The sequence below is a fragment of the Diabrotica virgifera genome, chromosome 4 (assembly GCF_917563875.1).
Source record: "Diabrotica virgifera virgifera chromosome 4, PGI_DIABVI_V3a".
Classification (NCBI taxonomy): Eukaryota; Metazoa; Arthropoda; class Insecta; order Coleoptera; family Chrysomelidae; genus Diabrotica; species Diabrotica virgifera.
The window spans coordinates 246,834,198-246,857,096 of record NC_065446.1 but is presented as its reverse complement, the minus strand read 5'-3'; the positions used below and the strand labels follow the sequence as shown (position 1 = coordinate 246,857,096).

The 22,899-nt window shown below is 30.0% G+C and overlaps 1 protein-coding gene across 2 annotated transcripts in view; it reads right to left on the bottom strand.

Moving 5' to 3' along the window:
• The window catches only part of LOC114334316 (nucleolar protein 4), a 621,666-nt gene that overhangs the window by 111,793 nt on the left and 486,974 nt on the right, over positions 1–22,899 (bottom strand). The gene's annotated exons all lie outside the window — the stretch shown is intronic.

Genomic DNA, 22,899 nt, shown 5'->3' with positions numbered 1-22,899 from the left:
CTACTGTGTCAGCTTCCGAATAGGTTTGGTCCGCCTTTGTTGCCATTTCAATGAGTTCTTTATCTGTCAGCAATGGATAGCCGTTTGTGTCCTCATCACAAATCAAATTACCTTTTTTTTTTATTTTTTTGCATTTAAATGATTGCTAATGTATAACTCAATACAACTTCTGTATGTACCCTGACGGTTAACAGAGGTGATGGTTAATGGAGAGATGGATAATCGAGGTTCCACTGTACATGATTTCGAAGTAAGTTATATTATAATGCCCTAGGGCGTTATTTTTCAATATTTATTTTGAAAAATAATGCCCTAGCTAGGGTATTAAATTCAAATAACTAGTTAAATACTGTCGAGTTGACACAATTACGTTACAACTGTTGCTGGTAAATGTACTTATTTAAAAACTAATTAATTCAAAATTCCTTAAATTTTTTTGCCCATAAAGAATAATTTAGTCAGACATTAAATGTTGAAGGCACCACGGGTATTAAAGATAATATCGCTTTCAGTGAATGTTTATCCCTTTAGACCCTTTTAACCCTTAAGATTGCTATCTAAAAAAAATACCAAGAAACTTTACAGAATCAACGATACTGATCTGGCTGTTATTAACACATTCACAGACACACTTTAGATGTAGACACATCTTATGGAGTAAGTGGCTTCATATGCAGTTGTGTCTGTGAATGTGTTAAGAGGTAAAGATTGACGAGCTCCTGTATAGGATAATGCTACTGTTTTATGTTAAAAAAAGGTAAATTAGAATCGGACCAGGTTTTTATCGTGAGTAGATCAGAAGGTATAGTAGCAATATTTGAGTTGCTCCAAGTAATACTGGTATCATCAACAAAAAGAAAATTTTTTCCATTAATTTTTAAACTAGGGATGTCATTAATAAACGTAAGGAAAAGTAGAGGACCTGATACTGAACCTTGTGGTTTGTAGAGGACCCCACATACAATATTTTGGAGACTAGAGTCTGTATTATTTGCTCTAACCAGTTGTTTCCAACTATCCAAGTAAGATTGAAACCAATTCAAAGAAATTCTTCGAATTCCATAGAAATTTAGTTATTTTTATCAAAATTTCATGATTTACACAATCAAAAGCTTTGGCATAGTCACAAAAAACAGTGGCAGTGTGAAGATTATTGCTCAGTGCTTGATAAACCTCATGTAGTACAGAAAACATGGCATCAGCAGTACATTTATTATTTAAAAAGCCGAACTTTTGTAATAAAATGTTGTTTTTAACAAGAAAGGACATAAGTCATGCTTTTATGAGTCTCTCAATAATTTTGGAGTACCGGTAGTAATGCAATAGGTATATACTTGCAGGAATTAGATTTTTCACCACCCTTATGAAGAGGAATAATGATAGCTGTCTTTAGGTACTCTGGAAATTTACCTTTCTCAAAAGAATCATTAATTGGCGAGATGAGGACACAAGGATCTACAGATCGAGCGAGTCTCGTAAATTGCACGGCTTCGAGCCACGCTTCACACAACCATATTTGCGTATTTGTGTTTTGGGTTGTGTGGTCGTGCTCTGGTCGATTGGAGTTATAATTTACCAAATTTAAATATAATCGTTTCTACTGATTCATAATATGTATACTATAATATATTGAAGTTTTTAAATATTGCTAATATTATTAAAGTTTTTAACATTGTATTTTAATATACTTTGTTTTATTAATAATAATATTACCTAAGTATTGCACCTTGTTCAAAAAAAGTTCAAGATAAATACCGCAGTTTTTTCATATGAAAATGCAAAGAAAAAATATACAATTTGCAGAGTATGTAAATGCTTGTTTTTTGATAAAACAATACAAATTGTATGTAGGTAGGTAGAGTAGCAAAGCATTGAGTAGTTATAGCAAAAGTAGCTACGCCATCTGAGACACAATAAGGATGAAATTAGTTTTATATTTTCTTTTCTCATGGAGCATGCATGATGGAGAGTTTTTTAAAATACGTAACAAAGCATGTTGTTTTGTTATCTATGTTGCAAATATGTTGTTTTTTTTTCAAATTACAAAATATGTTGTTTTCAATACAAGTACCTAATTGTTGTTATTATTTACTGAGCATTTAGAATTTTGACTAACGCTCGATTTCATAATAAAGTTAAAGTGTGTGTTACCTTAAAAAAAGCAATTGTTACAGTTAAAGAAAACTTTAAATTTAAAGTCCACTTTAACTTTATTAATATAAAATCGAGCGTAAGAAATTTTATAAACTTTGGAAAATAGCATTTCAAAAAAAGTACTGTAAGTATGCTGTATTTTTAATTTTTTCTCAAAAAATAAAACAAAACTCATTTTAAAACATATATTAAATTATAAACACAACACTAAATAAATAATTATTCTCAACGGTTAAAAACCACACTTAAAAGTTTTAGAAATTCACACCCCAGAATCAAGTTACTCAAATTTTCAAACACCTCACCTGACACAGTGTCTCAAGTACAATTGCACGAAGCTGTTGATGTTATATTTTTACTCACATTAACAAAGTATTCATTTAGATTTCCAGGGTCTGAAAGGAAAAATGTTTAAGCTGGGTGAATTTTATTTGGAAGATCCTTTATTATGGACTAAGTTTCTTTTGCAACACTTTTAGAGCTTCTCAGACAATTTTGATAGTACGATTTTTTAGCCTTATTTATTTTATAAGTTTTAAATAGGTTTTCCTATACTTGCTGATATATTCAGTGACAGAGCCATTGGAAAGTAAATTTCTTGATGTAGAGTAGTGAACGCATATTCATGGCTGATATGCGGATACCGGATACCTTTAGTAGTCCAGGGCCCAGGATTTGCGATGTTTTGGCTTAATTGTAATTAAAGGAAATGCTTTGTTGAACTTAAGGACATAAAAGCATATTAAAAAAATCACTGAAAAGTGATAATTTTAAAATTACAGGAAAGTGCCACTCGGAGGTTAAGCAAAATTAAATTAAAACTTGTAGCTACTTTAGTTTTTTCAATTTATAAATCTAGTTTAAATTAAACTAAAAAGAAATATATCTTTTTTGTAAACAAACACATTTAACGGCTAAACAGCTGGCTCCGGTTGGATGATACTGCGCAGGACGAGTGTAATATCCACCACCGTCTCGGAGGTAGGTGTAGAAAAGTGTTACACTTTTTTTTCCTACAGCATTTCAAAGAAACGAGTTGTACGCGTTCTACGACAGAAGTTGAGTGTATCGTGAAAAAAAGTGTAAACACTAGAAAAACAAAGAAACAAGAAAGTGTAACACTTTTACACTTTTCTTACACTTTTCAAGAACTAGTGTTACACTTAAAACAAAGGAACAGACCTAATAATAGCGGTCCTTTCAACCGCACACGTCATTACATTTTTGAGGGGTGGATATTCATTCGCGAGCGATTGAGTTCCCGTAGTTAACATATTCTCGGCCGATTATCAAATTAGGTTAGGTACATGCAAATAAATCAATGAATCTAGCACTTTGTCCTTTTGGCAGTTTTATTACTCATATAATTAAGGCCTTTCCACATAAAATATGTTAATTTAATATGCTACCGTTTATGTATATAAACTTAACTGCAAAAATTATGCTCATTTCGACAGTTGATTGTCTCATGAACGGATTCCGCTAATTTTTTTTATTATTTTAGATTTTTCTTTGGTATTTACACTGTTGGGCAAATATACAGGGTGCGCCAAACCTCTGGTCTTCTTTGATTACGGCTAAACCATGAGATATACAAAAACATGTTTATAACAAAACTAATGTGTATCAAAGAGGTCTATAATTTAAAATTATTTTCAATTATACAGGGTGAGTCAGAACGACGATATGAACCAAAGTTGTATTTTTTTAAATGGAACACCCTGTATATTAAATCATTTTTGAATATACTATTTAAAAATATGAAAAATTTGTATAACGTCTTATAGGCCTAAAGTTAATAATTTTCAAAATATTTACATTTTTATTGAGAAAATGGTAATATTTATAGGGTTGTGGATTATGTTTCCAAGGAAATAAACATTTAGGTGATAGGTCAAAGTTTTTAAAATACAGTGTTATTTTTAAATAATTTAATATTTTTTACTTTTAGCCATAAAATATACAGTGTGATCACTATTTGCAAATACAAAATTTTCTCATTTTTTTTAAATGGGACACCCTGTATATTAGTTTTGCGTTTGGTAGTAAATATTACAACCTTTCTTTTGGTATCAGGTTGTATGTACCTAGCATGTTTCGTTTTGTAGATATTTTAAAAAAAACTATAGATTTTACGTTTTTGCGGATTTTTTATTTAAAAATTTTTTTGCAAAAAAAATTATTATAATCTGGTTTTAGAAACATACACTAAAATATAGAATATGAAAATAAAAACGTAATTAAAGATTAAAATAAATCGTATGCTAGTACAATTCAATTGAATTTAATAACTTTAAATTATTTTACAAAAAATATTTTACCTTATTAATGAATACATAAATTAGTTACTAAATTAAATAAACAACCAAATTTTAAATCAATCGTAGTAATTCTTCTACCGCAGCAACTTTCCTGTACCAAATTAATTGTTAGTTATATTGTATTTACGAGTAAGATCAGTTAATAACTTTTTAATTTACCTACATCTTGAGAACGTATAAAGTATGCTTTGAAACAAATGAACGTTATGGAAGTATATTAAGAAGTAAATAGTATCTATGTACCTACTCGTGTCACAAAAGCTGGTAATAATTTCTAATGGTTTCGCCCAAAACAAATGTCATATCCAAAAATTTTTCGGTTAAAAAATTAAAATTTAAAATATAAAAAATTGTTACAAAAATTTCAACTACAAAAGTATTACCAGTTTTTGTGACACCAGTAAATACTATTTATATTAATAAATAATTTGGATGATACATTTAACATTCATTTGTTTCAAAGCATACTTTATAATAATTTTTATATTCTCAAGATGTATGTAAGTAAATTTAAAAGGTAAATTAAAAGTTTAACTAAATACAATTTAACTAACAATTAATTTGATACAGGAAAGTTGCTGTAGTAGAAAAATTACTACGGTTGATTTAAAATTTGGTTGTTTATTTAATTTAGTAACTAATTTATGCAGTCATTAATATGGTAAAATATTTTTTGTAAAATAATTTAAAGTTATTAAATTCAATTGAGTTGTACTAGCATACGATTTATTTTGATCTTTAATTACGTTTTTATTTTCATATTTTATATTTTAGTGTATGTCTCTAAAACCAGATTATAATTATTTTTTATGCAAAAAAAATTTTAAATAAAAAATCCGCAAACACGTAAAATCATAGTTTTTTTAAAATATCTACAAAACGAAACATGCTAGGTACATACAACCTTATACCAAAAGAAAGGTTGTAATATTTACTACAAAACGCAAAACTAATATACCATTGAAAAAAATGAGAAAATTTTGTATTTTCAAATAGTGATCACACTGTATATTTTATGGCTAAAACTAAAAAATATTAAATTATTTAAAAATAACACTATATTTTAAAAACTTTGACCTATCACCTAAATGTTTATTTCCTTGGAAACATAATCCACAACCCTATAAATATTACCATTTTTCTCAATAAAAATGTAAATATTTCGAAAATTATTAACTTTAGGCCTATAAGACCTTATACAAATTTTTCATATTTTTAAATAATATATTCAAAAATGATTTAATATACAGGGTGTTCTATTTAAAAAATACAACTTTGGTTCATACCGTCGTTCTGACTCACCCTGTATAATTGCAAATAATTTTAAATTATAGACCTCTTTGATACACATTAGTTTTGTTATAAACATTTTTTTGTATATCTCATAGTTTAGCCGTAATCAAAGAAGACCAGAGGTTTGGCGCACCCTGTATATTAAACTTCCACAGTTTTTACCGTATTCCTTCACTTAACCGTTCTGATCAGTACTTTCTGTTTTGCCAGTCCCCTTCCTGCAGATTTTTTCTTTTCGTTGCTTCGACTATTTCATCTCTTAAAGTTTTCGGGACCTGCCTCTCTTCCTTCTTCCTATCGGGTTCTTCCTATCCCTCCACTCTGTTATTCTGTTTATCCAGCGATTTTGGTCTGCTTTTATGACATGTCTGTACCAGGTTGATCTCTTCTGTTCGATGTAGTTTATTATATCTGAGTTCATTCCCATTCTTTTTTTAATCTCTATGTTATTTATTCTATCTCTTCTTGGTACTTCGCAGCTTCTCCTTAGGAATTCCATCTCTGTTGCTCTTATGAGTAAAATAAAATAAGCAAAGACAGCTTTAGATTTAACTCGATTCGGGAGCCACCACCTTAATACCCTTTTCAAAATAAAAAAAATAAAAAATGGAACACGCAAATTAAAAATTTTATTATTTTTTAAGAGAAGCATTTAAAATTTAAATCGAAAAGTAATATAATTAGTCCGTTCTTTAACGGTAAAATATTGCAAAACCTCTAAATTTTAAAGAACCGCTTGGATTGACATGAAATTTGGCATACACATAGCTAACAAGTCAAAGAAAAAAAGTGATATTGTGCCGATATGTGCTTTTACCCTGGGGGTGGTTTTCACCCCTTCTTCGGGGTGAAAAAATATTCGTCCAAAGAAAGTCAGGAAATGGATAAACTGGCTAATTTTAAGTAACTTTTGTTCTATAGAGTTTTTTCACTAAGTCAATACTTTTCGAGTTATTTGCCAGTGAATATGTTAATTTTTTCAACAAAATAACCACACTTTTAGACGGTTTTCGCAAATAACTCAAATAGTAAGTATTTTGTCGAAAAAACATTTTTAGCAAAATATAGCCTGTAAAAAATTTTAAAAATTGGTGTATTTATCACGTCTCTACACCTAGTAGAAGCAGAGTTATAGCTAATGAAAAATAGGTTCATATTCGTCAAATTCCAAATGGAATGCTTTAACGTGAAATAACCAAAAATGAAGCATATTTCGGGGAAAACTCATTACAAATTATTTAAAGTGTTTTAAAAAGACTTCATTTTTGCTTTATAAAAAAATTTCTAGCATCAAAATTAAACAAGTTACGCTCAAAATAAAGTTAGTCCCTTTTGGTTTTGGTAAAAAAATCGAGAAAATCACCCCCTAATTAGTATCTTAAATGAACTTAATCGTTACGACTTCACAAGTTTCTGGACCCGTGTATATATTTTTTATATGATCTGTAAGTTTCATCGGTTCAAAGTCCTTATTATTGAAAGGGCTGTAGTTAAAAGGGGTTGAACGAGTCACTGATCACGAATGTATGCAAATTTAGAAACACCAAATCTTAATCAATTTTTGTCTAACAGAAAAACAAAAAATACATGATATTCAGAAAAGCAAATCTGACTTTTTTTGTTTTTCGAGATTTTTGGTATCTCTAACAATTTTTAAGTTATTTTGAAAGAAAGCATATTTTTCAAAATTTAAATTTTTAAAAATTTTACTTTGAAACCAAATTTTTTCAAAAATAAGCACTTTGAATCGATGAAACTTACAGATCATATAAACACAACATAAGTAAAATAATTTGTGGAGCGGTAACGATTAATTTCATTTAAGTTGCTAATTAGGCGGTGGTCTTCCCGATTTTTTTTGCAAAAACAAAAGGGACCAACTTTATTTTAAGCGTAACTTGCTTAAATTTAATGCTAGAAACTGTTAGTAAAAACAGAAATAAAGCTTTTTTTAAACACTTTAAAAAAGTTATAATAGGTTTTCCCCAAAAAGTGCTTAATTTTTTGGATATTTCACGTCAAAATATTCTATTTGAAATTTGGTGAATATGAATCTATTTTTCATTGGCTATAACTCTAGTTCTACGAATTCCAGAGACCTAACGAGTACACCATTATTTTTACTTTTTTATAGGCTATATTTTTGCTAAGAAGGTTTTTTTCAAAAAAATACTTACTTTTTAAGTTATTTGCGAAAAACCGTCTAAAAATGTGGTTATTTTGTTGAAAAATGAACATATTCACTCGCAAATAACTCGAAAAATGTTGACTTGGCGAAAAAGCTCTATATAACAAAAGTTACTTAAAATTAGTCAGTTTACCCATTTCCGGACTTATTTTTGGACATATATTTTTTCACCCCCAAGAGGGGGTGAAAATCACCCCATGTAAGCTATACGTATGCCAAATTTCATGTCAATCCAAGCGGTTCTTTAAAATTTAGAGCAAAAACCGTGAAAGAATGGACTAAATGTTGTTGCATATCTAATTACGAGTAATAATACTTTAATAGCAGAAATTTAACTTTTCATTCATAATAAAAAAAAAATTCATGTTATTCGCTTCGCACTTGAAACTCAAATACTTAACACTTCCTGTTTAATGACCTTATTACTATATAGTTGTCTTTAATTAACTGTAAATGAATAAACAAATTAATATCACTGTTCAAATTACGTGAATAAAGAAAATCTGAACCGAAATATTTATGTATTTAAAGCGACAAGTGATATATTACTGCACAAGTGATATATTACTACACAAGATTAAAAAGAAATTATGTGACTTCTATAAAGTCGCCTTTTGCTCATATAATAATACATTTGTTTATCTACAATTATGTACTGATTCTATTAAGAATTTTCTTCATTCTAATTCATCCCGTCTTCACCATCATCGACGCCATCACCGACGTCATCATCATCCAGCAGCCAATTGTCTTTTTATTCGTAGCTTGTTTTGTACTTGTGTGTTTGATGACGTTGCTTATAGCTGTAACTGATTATAGAGATGGGCAATATTTTTGAACACCGTTTCAAAAGTCTAATATTGCTGCCCACAGTCCCGGTGGCGAATTTACAAAACCTATAGGTACTATTTCAGTCATGGGAGCGACTGAATTCGAGTAGGTTTTGTATGCAGAATATTAGTTACATATCCTATGCTATTTCGGTCCAGAAATTAACTGTATCGGTGTAGGATCTGTAAGCGAAATTTTTTATTATTATTTAGCAAATGTCTATAGTGTTTCAGTCATGTAAGTAAAACTAATCAAATATTTACTATTATATAAATTTACTATTTATTATTATATCATAAAATTTAGATATGTTTTGAAAATTAAAATTAATAATATATATTTGGAATATTAAAATTTAAAAACAAATGAATAATTAATAATATACGAATATATACAGTATGTCCCAGTAAGTTGGAACCATAGGGAAAATTTTTTATTATTGATTTTACGAAAAAAGAAACATATTCTTCATAAAAAGTTCTGCATCGTCTAAAACCGAAGATGCAATCATCTGATATTACTTTTGCATTATTACATCCGATATTACTACTAGTAAGTTTTATTAATAGTATATGAGACATGTCAAAAAATATGAATTTCTGTTAAGAGTAAAGTATCTTTAGAGAAAAAAATTCAATTTTTATTCAATTAGAAGAATGTAGTTGCATATTAGAAAATTATTTTTAAGTCCAAAAAAATTTTCGTAATAACAATTTTCAATCTTGTGAAATATATAAAGGTACTTAATATATTTAAGTTAATAAAGTCATTTTTTAGTAAAATTGTGGCTTATTTCCCATAAAAAATACATAATTATAAAAATGCCACAAGGAAATAGCTTCAGAACAACAATATAAAGGTACGTTACTCTTGAGACAAATTCATATTTTTTGACATCCCTCGTATACTATTGAAAAATCTTGATATCAGATGATTGCATCTTTGGTTTTAGACCGTGCAGAACTTTTTATGAAGAATATATTTTTTTCGTAAAATCAATAATAAAAAAGTTTTCCATATGGTTCCAACTTACAGGGATATACTGTATATATTCGTACATTAATAATTATTCATTTGTTTTTAATTTTTAATATTATCCAAATATATATTATTAATTTCAATTTTCAAAACATATCTAGATTTTATGATATAGTAATAAATCCACTTAGGAAATATTTGATTAGTTTTACTTAGATAACTGAAACAGTATAGACATTAATTTGATCAATAATAATCAAAAATTTCGCTTACAAATCCTACACCGATACAGTTAACTTCTGGACCGAAATAGCATAGGATATGTAACTAATATTCTGCATACAAAACCTACTCGAATTCAGTCGCCCCCATGACTGAAATAGTATAGGTTTTGTAAATTCGCCTCCCGGTACTAGGGTATTGGGACCGTACAAGTTCGGAAAAGCGACACCTGGTGTCATAGCTTGGCAACATTTTTCGCACTTTTAATTATATTGGCCAATCATATTGGTCCTGGTTACTGAACAATTATTGTCAAGGCCATAGCCCAAAAACATTATGAGAAAAAGAAGTAATATTAGGGTTATGTTATTAAAAGGTAAACAATTGTATGTAGTAAATAAAATTAATTATTAAAATGCACTACTACAAGCAAAATACAATTAATTAAATTTACTTTTATATAATAATTGCATATCATATCAATATTGTGGAGCAACATGATGATTCTTCTTCAGTCAATGATTCTTCTTCATTGACAGTAGATATGAAATATACGTCAATTTGACAATTTCAATTGACAATGAATTATTTAAGAAAGTTGCATAATTGAGGCGCTCAGAGCAACAGTGGCCTAACCCACATCCTACAATTTTACCAAAATGCTTTAATTACTTTAAAGTTATCCCTTATTTAATTTTTTTCAGATGCAGAGTAGCTCAACCAATGGTTGCTTCAGCCACTCTGCATCTGATTATTCTTAAGTAATGCATAACTTTAATGTAACAAAAGCGTTTTGGTAAAATTATGTGATGTGGGTTAGGCCACTGTTGCTCTCAATTTCTCCGCTATTCGCGCACGATCGTTTCTCGTATCCCCTCCAAGTACTTGCACTTGCAATAAGGTGCCCGCTTGCAAAACTAGCATAAGCAGCCTTCGTTTTTTTTTTAATTTGGCATCAATTTAAAAAAAGCGCCAAAATCAGCAGAAAAAAGCTCATTTTGGCGCATTCCAAACAGGGGCGCCAGTCTACAGTGCATCCCTTGAAGGCTCGTTATAGCCGGCCCTGGCTGCCCATCTCTAGAACACTGCGGACTGTCAATCCTTGAAAGATATAAATCACGAGTTGCCAAATTGGTCCGTTAAAAACTCATATAAATGTGCATGTAATTCAGCCATAAATAAAGATTTCCGCGCCGTTGAATTGTATAGTGCAGATTAGTTGGATATGCACTTGAGACTAGAAAATTACAAACGGTGAGAAGTTGTAACACTGGTAGGTAGGTATAGGTATGGGTAGGCACTTCTGAGTGCGTTTAACCAGGAAGTCCGCCTCCGTGTAACATGGGTATCTACTTTTAATCAAATACGGGCGCGAGGACAAAAATGAGCTCTCAACGTGCTTGCGCTTCCCAAATAAAACGGTAACTATTTATTCAAGCGTACCATCATGGCAACGTAATTACTGTTTACTGTTGTACTTCCTAGAGGCAATTAAGTCATAAGTAGATGATGCCCAAATATTCAACAATTTTTTGACAGTATGGAAATGAAAATAGCACGGAGAAAACAAGCCACGATAGTACTCCATGGAGTGATATGAAACAACACTCTAACCAAGGAAAGATAAAAAAAGATCTTTCAGGGCATAGTGCTGAGTATTACCCTATTAGTCTAGGCGCAAAATATAAGTTACCGTGTCCTTTTCAATTCTGATGGACAAACTCAACGGTTTATTATGGATTTTTGGCTGCTGATTACGAATTTCGAGGGTCAAGTGGTTAAAAAATTGTTATTTTAATTGTTTATAAATTGTTTATAGCGCTCTGGCTCAGAAACTAAAAGAGATAAAAAATGTTTTAAATAAAATTTGTTCGTTAATAAAAAACGAAGAAAAAAACGTTTACTAAACTTAAATCCAACAATTAGAACTCAAGGTATTGTAAAATTTGTGCACAATGCAAATTGCAAAATAAGTATTTTTCGAAGCTTTATCGATCGTACCTCGGCTTCTACTTATGAAAGTGAGCTTTAAAAGGTCTCATTTTAAAGCTTCATTAATAGGCTTCCAAGAAGAGTTTGTCAAATTACTTGATCTTCATTTGTTTTAAAGTTATACATTAATTTACATTAATTGTACATTAATTTTTTTATAAGGGTTTTAAGCAAATTTAAGCTATAACCATTTATACTTTAATTAACAATAATGATAGAAGAACTCAAAAGGAATATTTTGAGCTTATGAAAATGTTTGTAAGTTTATTTTTGGCCAAGATGGCCGATATTTTAATAGTGCGCTCCGAGGCGCAAGATCGGCTCACCGCGTAACACGCGCTAACTTCTCGATGCAAATTATAATTTCTATGTATAGATACGTTATCTTCATTTTTCATTTTTGAAGATCCTAATAAAATTTTATCATATAATTTTTATAATTAAATCATCATACTGTACCTCGTATCACCTTTCATTCTATTTACTTTGTCTTCTATTTTTTGTACTAAATGAGAAAAAAAAACATTAAAACTAATATTTCAGAAATAGAACTAAAAATAAGTTGATATTATTTATTAATACTATTTTTACAAACTTTTGTTTCATGCATCTGAATCGAGATATACAGGGAATCTCAGAATTTTATCATCTGCATAAGTTCTTAGAGCAATTTTTACAGTTACATGGTGGTACTAAGTCTGTTCTTGTAGGCAGCAAAACTAAAACTTTCTGGGACTTCAGAGTCTAATTATCTGTATGATATAGATATAATCTATATCATATAGATATCCAGTGGATAGTGGATAGTATACATATAAAGTGGATCTAGTTCTTTTGCAGCATCATCAAGGCACGTTAATTGTGTGTATGCCGCCACAACATAAATGCTCGTTTTATATGTAATGATGATGCTGCAAAATAACTCGGTCCATTTTTATATGGATATCACATATTGGCTCATTTGCATGCGTAAAAGCCGAGTTACGATCGATAAAGCGTCGAAAAATACTTGACTGTGAGCCGATGTTGCGCCTCATAGTGCGCCATCAAAATATCGACATATTGACCAAAAATAAACTTACGAACATTTTCTTAAGCTCAAATTATTCCTTTTGAGTTCTTCTATCATTATTGTTAATTAAAGTATAAACGTTTACAGCTCAAATTTACTTGCAACCCTTATAAACAAATTAAAGTACAATTTTTTTAAGAAAATTATAACTTCAAACGGGTAAACTTTAAAACAAATGAAGATAAAGTAATTTAACAAACTTTGTTTGGAAGCCTATTAATAAAGCTATAAAATGAGACCTTTTAAGGCTCATTTACATGCGTAGAAAGCGAGTTACGATCAATAAAGCTTCGAAAAATACTTATTTTGCAATTTGCATTGTGCACTCATTTTACAATATCTTGAGTTATAATTGTTGGATTTCAGTTTAGTAAACGTGTTTTTCTTCGTTTTTTATTAACGAACAAATTTTATTTAAGACATTATTTTTTATCTATTTTAGTTTATGAGCCAGAGCCTTATAAACAATTTATAAACAATTAAATTGTTTATAACAACTTTTTGACCACTCTGATCGAAATCCACCCTCGAAATTCGTAATCAGCAGCCAAAAATTCATAAGAAACCGTTGAGTTTGTCCATCAGAATTGAAAAGGACACGGTGACCCCTCTGGCGCCTAGACTGTATATGGAGCGGAAGTATGGCCAGTGACAACAACAATATGAAATAAAATAAGAGCAGTTGAATTGGACTTAATGAAAAGATATCTACAAATCACCAGAAACAGAAAGTATAGAATAAAAACAGCTGAAATATGGAACAGAATGGAAGAAGATTGCTCAATTACAAAAAAGTTGGAAAACAGAGCCCTGCAATGGTACGGGCATATACAAAAATGCCAGAGCACAGGTGGCCGAAAAGAATATTGGACTGGGACCCGCTGGGTAGAAGATGAAGGGGAAGCCCTGCTATGAGATGGAAAACGTACATAAGAAATTATATGATAGATAGAGACCTCAGAGAAGGTGACTGGAAGATGAGTGCTGTGGAGGATGAAAACGGCGAACTCATAATGGGAAAAAGTCGAAGAAGAAGAAGAAAAGTGCTTCCGTTACTGCGTTAATTATGTTATTTTTGAGTTTTTCCAGCTTTCTTCGACGTTATCGTTTTCTAATATTTCATTTTCAGCAACCTCCTCTAATACTCTTGTTCTATATTGGGACCGTGGAAGTTCAGAAAAGCGACATGACACCTGGTTTCATAGCTTGGCAACTTTTTTCGTACTTTTAATTATATTGGACAATCATATTGGTCCTGGTTGCTGGATAATTGTCAAGGCCGTAGCCCAAAAAAAAATTATAAGAAGAAAAAGTAAGATTTTTGTGTAACTTTATGTTATTAAAAGGTAAACAATTGTATGTAGTAAATAAAATTAATTATTAAAATGCAGTACTGCAAGCAAAATACAATTAATTAAATATACTTTTATATAATAATTGCATATCATATCAATATTGTGAGCAACATAAATTTTTCTTCTTCAATGACAGTAGGTATGAAATATACGTCAATTTGACAATTTCAATTGACAATGAATTATTTAAGAAAGCTGCATAATTCCTCCGCTATTCGCGCACGATCGTTTCTCGTATCCCCTCCAAGTACTTGCACACCGCGAATAAGTCTTCCGTAGATTCCTTCAAATTTAGGTATTTTCATAATGATTCTTATTTTACATACTACTAGGCTATGGTAGCTACCTGAGTTGAGGCATCTTACGTCGATTATTTTTGATGAATGTTTATGTATATAAATATTTCTGTTGTTTATAACTATCTATCAGAGATCTTTGTCCACGGGCGTTATTGATTGTATACAGAATTATGTAAAACAACAAGATAGTATTGTACAGAAAAATATATACATAGTATTTGAATTCAAAAGTTATTTGATTGGGATTAAAATTGGTTCATGTGCAATGTACATGCATTTTAAAATAAAATGTCCTTGCAATAAATATAAAAATTAAATTAGCTATGAAAATATCTATTTAAGTGATAAAAAGGATTTATAAATGCAAGAACACTACAGTAATAGAATAATAAACTCATAGTCACGATGTCAACAAGAGTTAAATGTCACGAATTATACTAAAAAGCTTGCTTAGGGTTGGTCTCTTACAATATTCTCACATACCCGTATTTTTTGTTTAAGAGTGTAGGCGCAAATATTTTACAGCTATCCCTACTTTTTCTGCCTTTACACGGCAAATTACGTTTAGTAAAATTCTCACTGGTATGAATATGTAAACATTACCACACCATTACTTGACAATGTCATCATTAACTTAAAAGAGATGGCTTTTGAATATTGGATAACTGTTACTTGTATAATTGCTTAAATTATTAATTCAGTTAACTAATATGATCATTTTTTCACTAAACATGTATTCAGTGACTGCAATAATTTATATACTGTACAACAAAAACTAATACTCAATCGAGAAAATAGGAAAAGAACATATTTAACAACAAAATACTTGGATCACAGAATATATCCTGGTGTATTCTCTGCTTGGATCTTCCATAAATAACTAAATAACTTTTTAATAAGTTCAAGTCTTAAATCAATTATTTATCAAATACGCTATCAATATTATTTAATCAACAACTCAAAATATTCCCGATGCAAATATTTAAAATTGTCACTGTCTTGTCACCATATTCTATTCGACTTAGTGCGTTGTATGACAAAGATAGCGAATGTTCGATTTGGAAAATATCACCACGGACATGGTGTCCATTTTTTTCGAATGCTGAAAAAACCAATCAATATTTTTAAAAAATTTAAACGCAAAATTAAGGAATAAATTATTATCGAGGACCGAAAGTCCCTTAGAATAAATAAAAAGTTTCTTTTGAATGAGATATTTGAAATTAAAAATCACACTACATTTTCTCTTAGTTTTTCACCCCTGTAACTTATTAAAATAAACATTATAGAAGTTTTCAGGGACTTTCGGCCCTCGGTAAAAACGTAATCTTTCATTCTGCGTTTAAATTTTTCAAAAATACTTATAGTTTTCTCAAGATTCGAAAAAAATGAATCCCATTTAAATAGCATTGTAGCCGAAACTTTGTACCGACCCCCTTAAAAGGTTACGGTCATTATGTTGTCTATATTTTCATAAAGAAAAAGGTGGCTAAAGAAAAATGGATGGAGGATAAATGCAAGGAATTAGAAAAGTTGAATGAAAAACATGATACGTTTAATATGTTTAAAAGAAGTTAGAGAACTAGCTGGTCTTTATCATAAGAAAACTCCACATACTATGTATAACCAATTCGTTGGAAAAAATGATAATAAACGAAAACAAAATTCGAACAACCTGTGTAATAATATAAACGAACTGTATAATGATTATAGACCCGAAGAACTGGAGACTTTAGATGAAAGTGAAGGACCAGAAATACTACAATCAGAAATACTACATGCTATAAAATTGGCAAAAAAACAAGAAAACCGTTGGCCCTGACAACATCCCGACAGATATGTTAAAGCTCACAAATGAACAAAACATTGGAATACTGGTCAAACTTTTCAATGGTGTTTATTCAACTGGTGATATCCCTGAAAATTGGTTAAAGTCCGAATTCATAACCCTATCAAAAAAAAACAACCTCCGAAAAACTGTAGCGATTATAGAAATAAGCCTTACATGAAGTTATGAGCCACACTTTGAAAATATTTCTAAGTATTATCCACAGTAGTATCAGAGATAAACGTGAAGAAGACCAGGATGAAACGCAATTTGGCTTCAGAAATGGACTGGGAATCCGGGACGCACTCTTTGCACTAAATGTATTATTGCAGAAATACCTAGATCAAAGGAAAGACAAGTCTTTGCTGTATTTATTGACTATGAAAATGCCTATGATGGAGTAAAGCATTACACATTAAATAAAATATTAAAGAATAAAGGAGTTGATAGTCAAGACGTACGAATCATAGAAAAATTATACTGGCGTCAAACAGCGACAGCTTGCATAAATGCAAAATCAACAGAAATATGTAAAATACAAAGAGGTGTCAGACAGGGTTGTATACTGTTCCCACTGTTGTTCAATTTATATTCAGATAGAATATTTAAAGAATCGCTGCATAATTTGGAATGGGGAGTGAAAGTTAATGGAATTTTGATAAATAAAATCAGATATGTAGACGATACAGTTACTTTAAACTTTGAGTGATGACAGTAATGCATTATAATGCCTTTTACATACCATTGGCACAGTGGGAAGAGAGTCCGGCCTAAATATAAACTGTTCAAAATCAAAATACATGGTGTTTAGCCGTTTGGTTATAGTTTCAGGGTTATATGTTGATGGTCATATAATTCAAAGAGTACCCAGTTTTAAATATCTTGATTGCCGTATCACTGAACAACTAGATCCAGATAAAGAGATAAAATGTAGAATCGAGATAGCCCGCACATTTTTGAAAATGAGGTCATTCTTCTGTATTTATAACTTGCAACTTCAACTTCGAAAGCGCATGATTAAATGTTACGTTTGGTCATTCCTTTTATAAGGTGTCGAAGCATGGACATGGACATTAAAAATATCCATTTATCTTTTGGAGACCTTTGAAATGTGGCTGCACAGATATACACTAAAAGTATGATGGACAGCTATGCTGACAAATGTGGCAGTCCTTTAGAGAGCAAATGCTGCCCGCGAGCTGCTTGATAACATCAAATATAGAAAGATGGCCTATTTTGGACACGTAGTAAGGGGAGACTGATATAATATTCTTCAAATTATTAGATATGATAGGTAAAATCGAAGGACACAGAGGAATTGGTAGAAAATAGGGCTCTTGGTTGAAGAATATCAGGGAGTGGACAAGAATAAAGAAACCAGAGCAACTATTTAGAATAGCTCAAGACAGATACAGTTTCGCCATGTTACCGCCAACGTCAAGGGGACCTCATAGGACACGTTAAAAAGAAGATGATGCTGTCCTTGTCCTTGCGTCAAGGACGACTTAATATTGAACAGCCGCTTACAAGTTTCAGTTGTTTGGGGATCGTTTAAGTATTACGTAACGCAGGTTGGGGGAGGGGGACAAAAATCTTCAAACATTGCGTTACGCAATAGTTAAACTCCCATAAGCGTGCGTTACGTTTGGGGGGGGGGGTTAAAAATCTTCTAAAATCGCGTTACGTAATACTTGAACGCTCCCTTGCTTCTAATCACGTTTTTGATAATAATAATAATATACCGCTGTCATAAATAATGTTCATCATCATGCGTGAATCTCGATAATATGGAAAATATTATCAAGTAAAATATTATTTAAACGATATTTTTATATTTATTTATCATGGTTGGCATTGCTAACCGTTTTTTATCAATGTAATAAGTTTTACATAATATTGCAACTATGTATGCATGTAGCATAAATACATCACAACTAGATATAATAACACGTGTTTGTTTTTAAATTACAATTATTGTTTCATATTTTTGGTGTTTCTAATTATAGTATTAAACTAAATTATGTGTTATAATTTTACTACAATTTAAATGTGTATTATAATGAGCTGTTTTATTGTTGACTAAATTATTAATATATTTTTTTGTCCTATTGTACAATTGTTCAGTATATCGATACATGTGCATATTTTCCTATTTTATTTCCTGTTTCGTCGATTAATTTCCGTAGAATTTTCGATTCTGATATCCAATATCCTTTTTTTGCTTTATTTCTCGATTACATTGTTTCCTCGGTGTTCTAGATATATGTACGTTTTAATGAATTTGTTTTTAAAGACAATAGATAAGTATACTTCTAGACGTCGAACATTTTTCCAATACGTTTAAAAATATTCACATAATTCTGAAATGATTCATGATCAATGATTCTGAAAGTATTCTTTTGTGATATTTATATTATGTTACCTAAATCCTGATCTAGAAATAAGATCGCCAATAGAACAGGCAAGAAATTTTTTCGAAAAAATCAAAAAACTGCTTTGTGATTCTTGAATAAAACTCGAAAATCGACTACGTTTATCAAAATACTACGTCTGGTTGACTCTTTTTTATGCAGTTGAGACACGGACCCTTAAAACATCGACCGTAAATAAATTGGAGGCCTTTGAAATGTGGATCTACCGGAGAATCCTTAAAATTTCATGGACATCGCATACCTCAAACGAAGAAGTACTGCATAGAATAGGCAAGAAAAGAGAACTTTTCAACACAGTGAAAGTTAGGAAAACATCACACCTAGGCCACATACTGAGAAATAATAAGTACCAATATGCTCAACTTATGATGAAAGGAAAGATCGAGAGAAAGTGAGGACTAGGAAGTAAAAGACTATCGTGGCTCAGAAACACTCAACGAAAAAGGTACGTAATATTATTATTACGTACAGATCAGAAACAGATCAGCTCTATTTAAAATTAACAGATCTTAAAATTCAGACTCCCATAAACATCACCCATTTACTTTCTTTAGACAGTAGAGAAATATTTGAGCTAATATGTAACTTTCTTTTTTAAGTTGGATATATTATTTAAAAACCAATAACCTTTACTACCATTCTGTGGCTAAAGGACTAGCTTCCAAGCCAACTCTTCAAACACACACACACAATATTAATATTAAGTACGTAAATGTTAATTCAGACAACAAAAGCAATACTTAAAATTTGTCCAATTCTTGGTTTTATTGGAACAACAAAGCGATGTTCATCAATTCATTATTTTCGTTAGTTGATCCAATGTATTACGTTTATTGAATAGATGAACATCCATTTATTAATACATAATACTTTCATTATGTATATCATAATATCACTATATTGATATTACGAACACGGTTCACTGAGCCAACGAACACTATTCATTGAAACAACAACGCCATTAATTGACCGGCGAAGACTATTCGTTGTGTCAATAACAGTGTTATTTCTTCTAACGTATACTGCTTCATGCATCCAATATATTTCGTTTATTTCTACAAAATTATTATTTCCGTTTATTCTTACAATTAATTCCGTTCATTCCCACAATAAATAATATACAGTATGTCCCTGTAAGTTGTATCCATATGGAAAATTTTTTTATTATTAATTTTACAGAAAAAAGTTATTCTTCATAAAAAGCTCTGCATGGTCCAAAACCTAAGATTTAACCATCAAATATCAATTTTTTTGAATATTATACGAGGTATGTCAAAAAGTTTGAATTTCACTCAAGAGTAAAGTAGCTTTATTTTTCACAATATTGAATATTCCTATTATGAAAAGTTGTTTGGAATTAAAAACTATATTCTAATATGCAATTACATCCTTCTAATTGAAAATTTTTTTTTTGAAAAATTATGGATAACTAACATTATTTTCAGTTATTTTAATTCTGATAACTCTTTTATTATTAATTTTACGAAAAAAAGTGATTCTTAATAAAAAGTTCTGGATAGTCTAAAACCTAAAATACAATTTTCTTATATGAAATTTTATCAATTTTATACGAGGTATGTCAAAAAAGATAAATTTAGATCAAAAGTAAAGTACCTTTATAGTTCAGAATATTTCAATTAAAAGTATGTAATTACACAATGAAACATAGTTTTTAATTCTAAATAACTTTTCGTAATAACAATTTTCGCTATTGTGAAAAATAAACGTATTTTACTCTCGAGCGAAATTCATATTTTTTGACATACCTCGTATAAAATTAATAAAATTTAACATAAGATGGTTGTATTTAAGGTTTTAGACCGGGCAGAACTTTTTATTAAGAATCATTTTTTTTCGTAAAATTAATAATAAAAGAGTTATCTGAATTAAAATAACTGAAAATAATGTTAGTTATCCAAAATTTTTCAAAAAAAAAATTTTTCAATTAGAAGGATGAAATTGCATACTAGAATATAGTTTTTAATTTCAAACAACTTTTCATAATAGCAATTTTCAATATTCAGTGAAATTCAAAGTTTTTGACATACCTCGTATATTATTCAAAAAATTTGATATTTGATGGTTAAATTTTAGGTTTTGGACAAAGCAGAGCTTTTTATAAAGAATACCTTTTTTTCGTAAAATTAATAATAAAAAAGTTTTCCATATGGATACAACTTACAGGGACATACTGTATATATTCCCACAATAAATAATTACTAAATGCATTAGCTCAATGTATGAGTATGATATAAATTATTGATTAATAATGATTTTGCAAAGCCCCCTTTTTTGTCCTAAACCTAATGTGTGATTTTTAAAATAATCAAAGTATATTATAACATCAATGTTTCGAACTTTACGCGATCCCTCTTCAGATGACAGGCACAACTTTGATTTTTTTTTTAATGAGAAAGTACATCATTAATGAGTGAAATAGCTATTTGTATAACAAGGGAGGAAAGTGTAACTTTTCCTCCCGAGAATGAAGTTTACTGCCCGACGCGTAGCGGAGGGCAGTAAACATTCAAGGGAGGAAAAGGCACTTTACTCCCATGTTATACATATGGGTTTTCCACCTTCCTCAAATAACAAGTCATTTTTTCATTTTTACTTAATTTATTTATGTAACTAACCAACAAAATCTATTAGAACTAAAACAACAAATAGGTACAATATAACTGTCAACTGTCAAATATAAGTCAAATTAATAATGTAAACATTGTTAAATGAAAATAACAATTTACTGTTTTTTACCATTCTGCAAAATACAGGATGTTTTATAAATAAACTTTAAAATGTATAGATACTTCGTAATAGAAAATAGATATTATACAGGGCGTCAATAAGTTATATTTCATGAATGAAATACCATGACGTCACTTTTACTTTTCCTCCCTAGGGAGGAAAAATATTTTCCTCAACACACACTACACATTACTCCCCTGACTTAGTGATAAGTTATACAATTACGTGGCTAAAGGTTTTAGTTCTAAACCAAAGCCAGAATCAGAAAAAAAAAGTACATCATGTGACAGCTCATTTAAAATAGGTTGAAATAGTGATTCCAAAAATGTATACTTTAATCCTTTTTGAAAGCGCAGGTGCAAAGTTTCGATCAAATTCTTTGTAAACGAATTAATTTTTTTTTTTTGGAATCCTGAGAAAACTAATAAGTATTTTTGAAACATTTAAACGCAGAATAAAAGATTACATTATTACCGAGGGCTGAAAGTCCCTTAGAATAAACAAAAAGTTTCTTTTGAATGGTATATTTGAAATTAAAAATCATACTAAATTTTCTCTTTTTCACCCCTGTGACTTATTAAAATAATCATTATAGAAGTTCTTAGGGACTTCAGACCCTCGACAATACCGTAATATTTTATTCTGCGTTTAAATTTTTCAAAAATACTAATTAGTTTTCTCAGGATTCGAAAAAATGAATACGATAATAGACACACGAAAACTTCCTTCCAGTACGGACTACACTTGGAAACGAAATGAAATTATTCGGCACTTCGGCAAAGAATTCTTTTAACAATGATGGTAAGACAGAGAAGCTCGGGGTATCACGATAAGGAAAAACCGTTACATTTCAAATGGTCAAGCAAAACATTTATTGTTTCAACAACTGCGTTTATTGTTACCATGAACGCATTGATTGTGGTTAATAAACGCAGTGGTAAATTGATTAATGCATTCGTTGTCATAACAATCAGTTTACATCTATAGTAACAACATTTGTACATTGTTTTAATGAAATCTGTACGTTGTCACGATCAACCAAGATAATTGTTTATTATCTACGAAATCAAGAAAGTAGTTTGCTGTCAGAATTACCATTATTTATTAAATATACGAAACGAACTTATTGGCTGAATAAATTGAGTGTTATTGATTAATGTACTCTAGTTATTTTCACAATTATTAT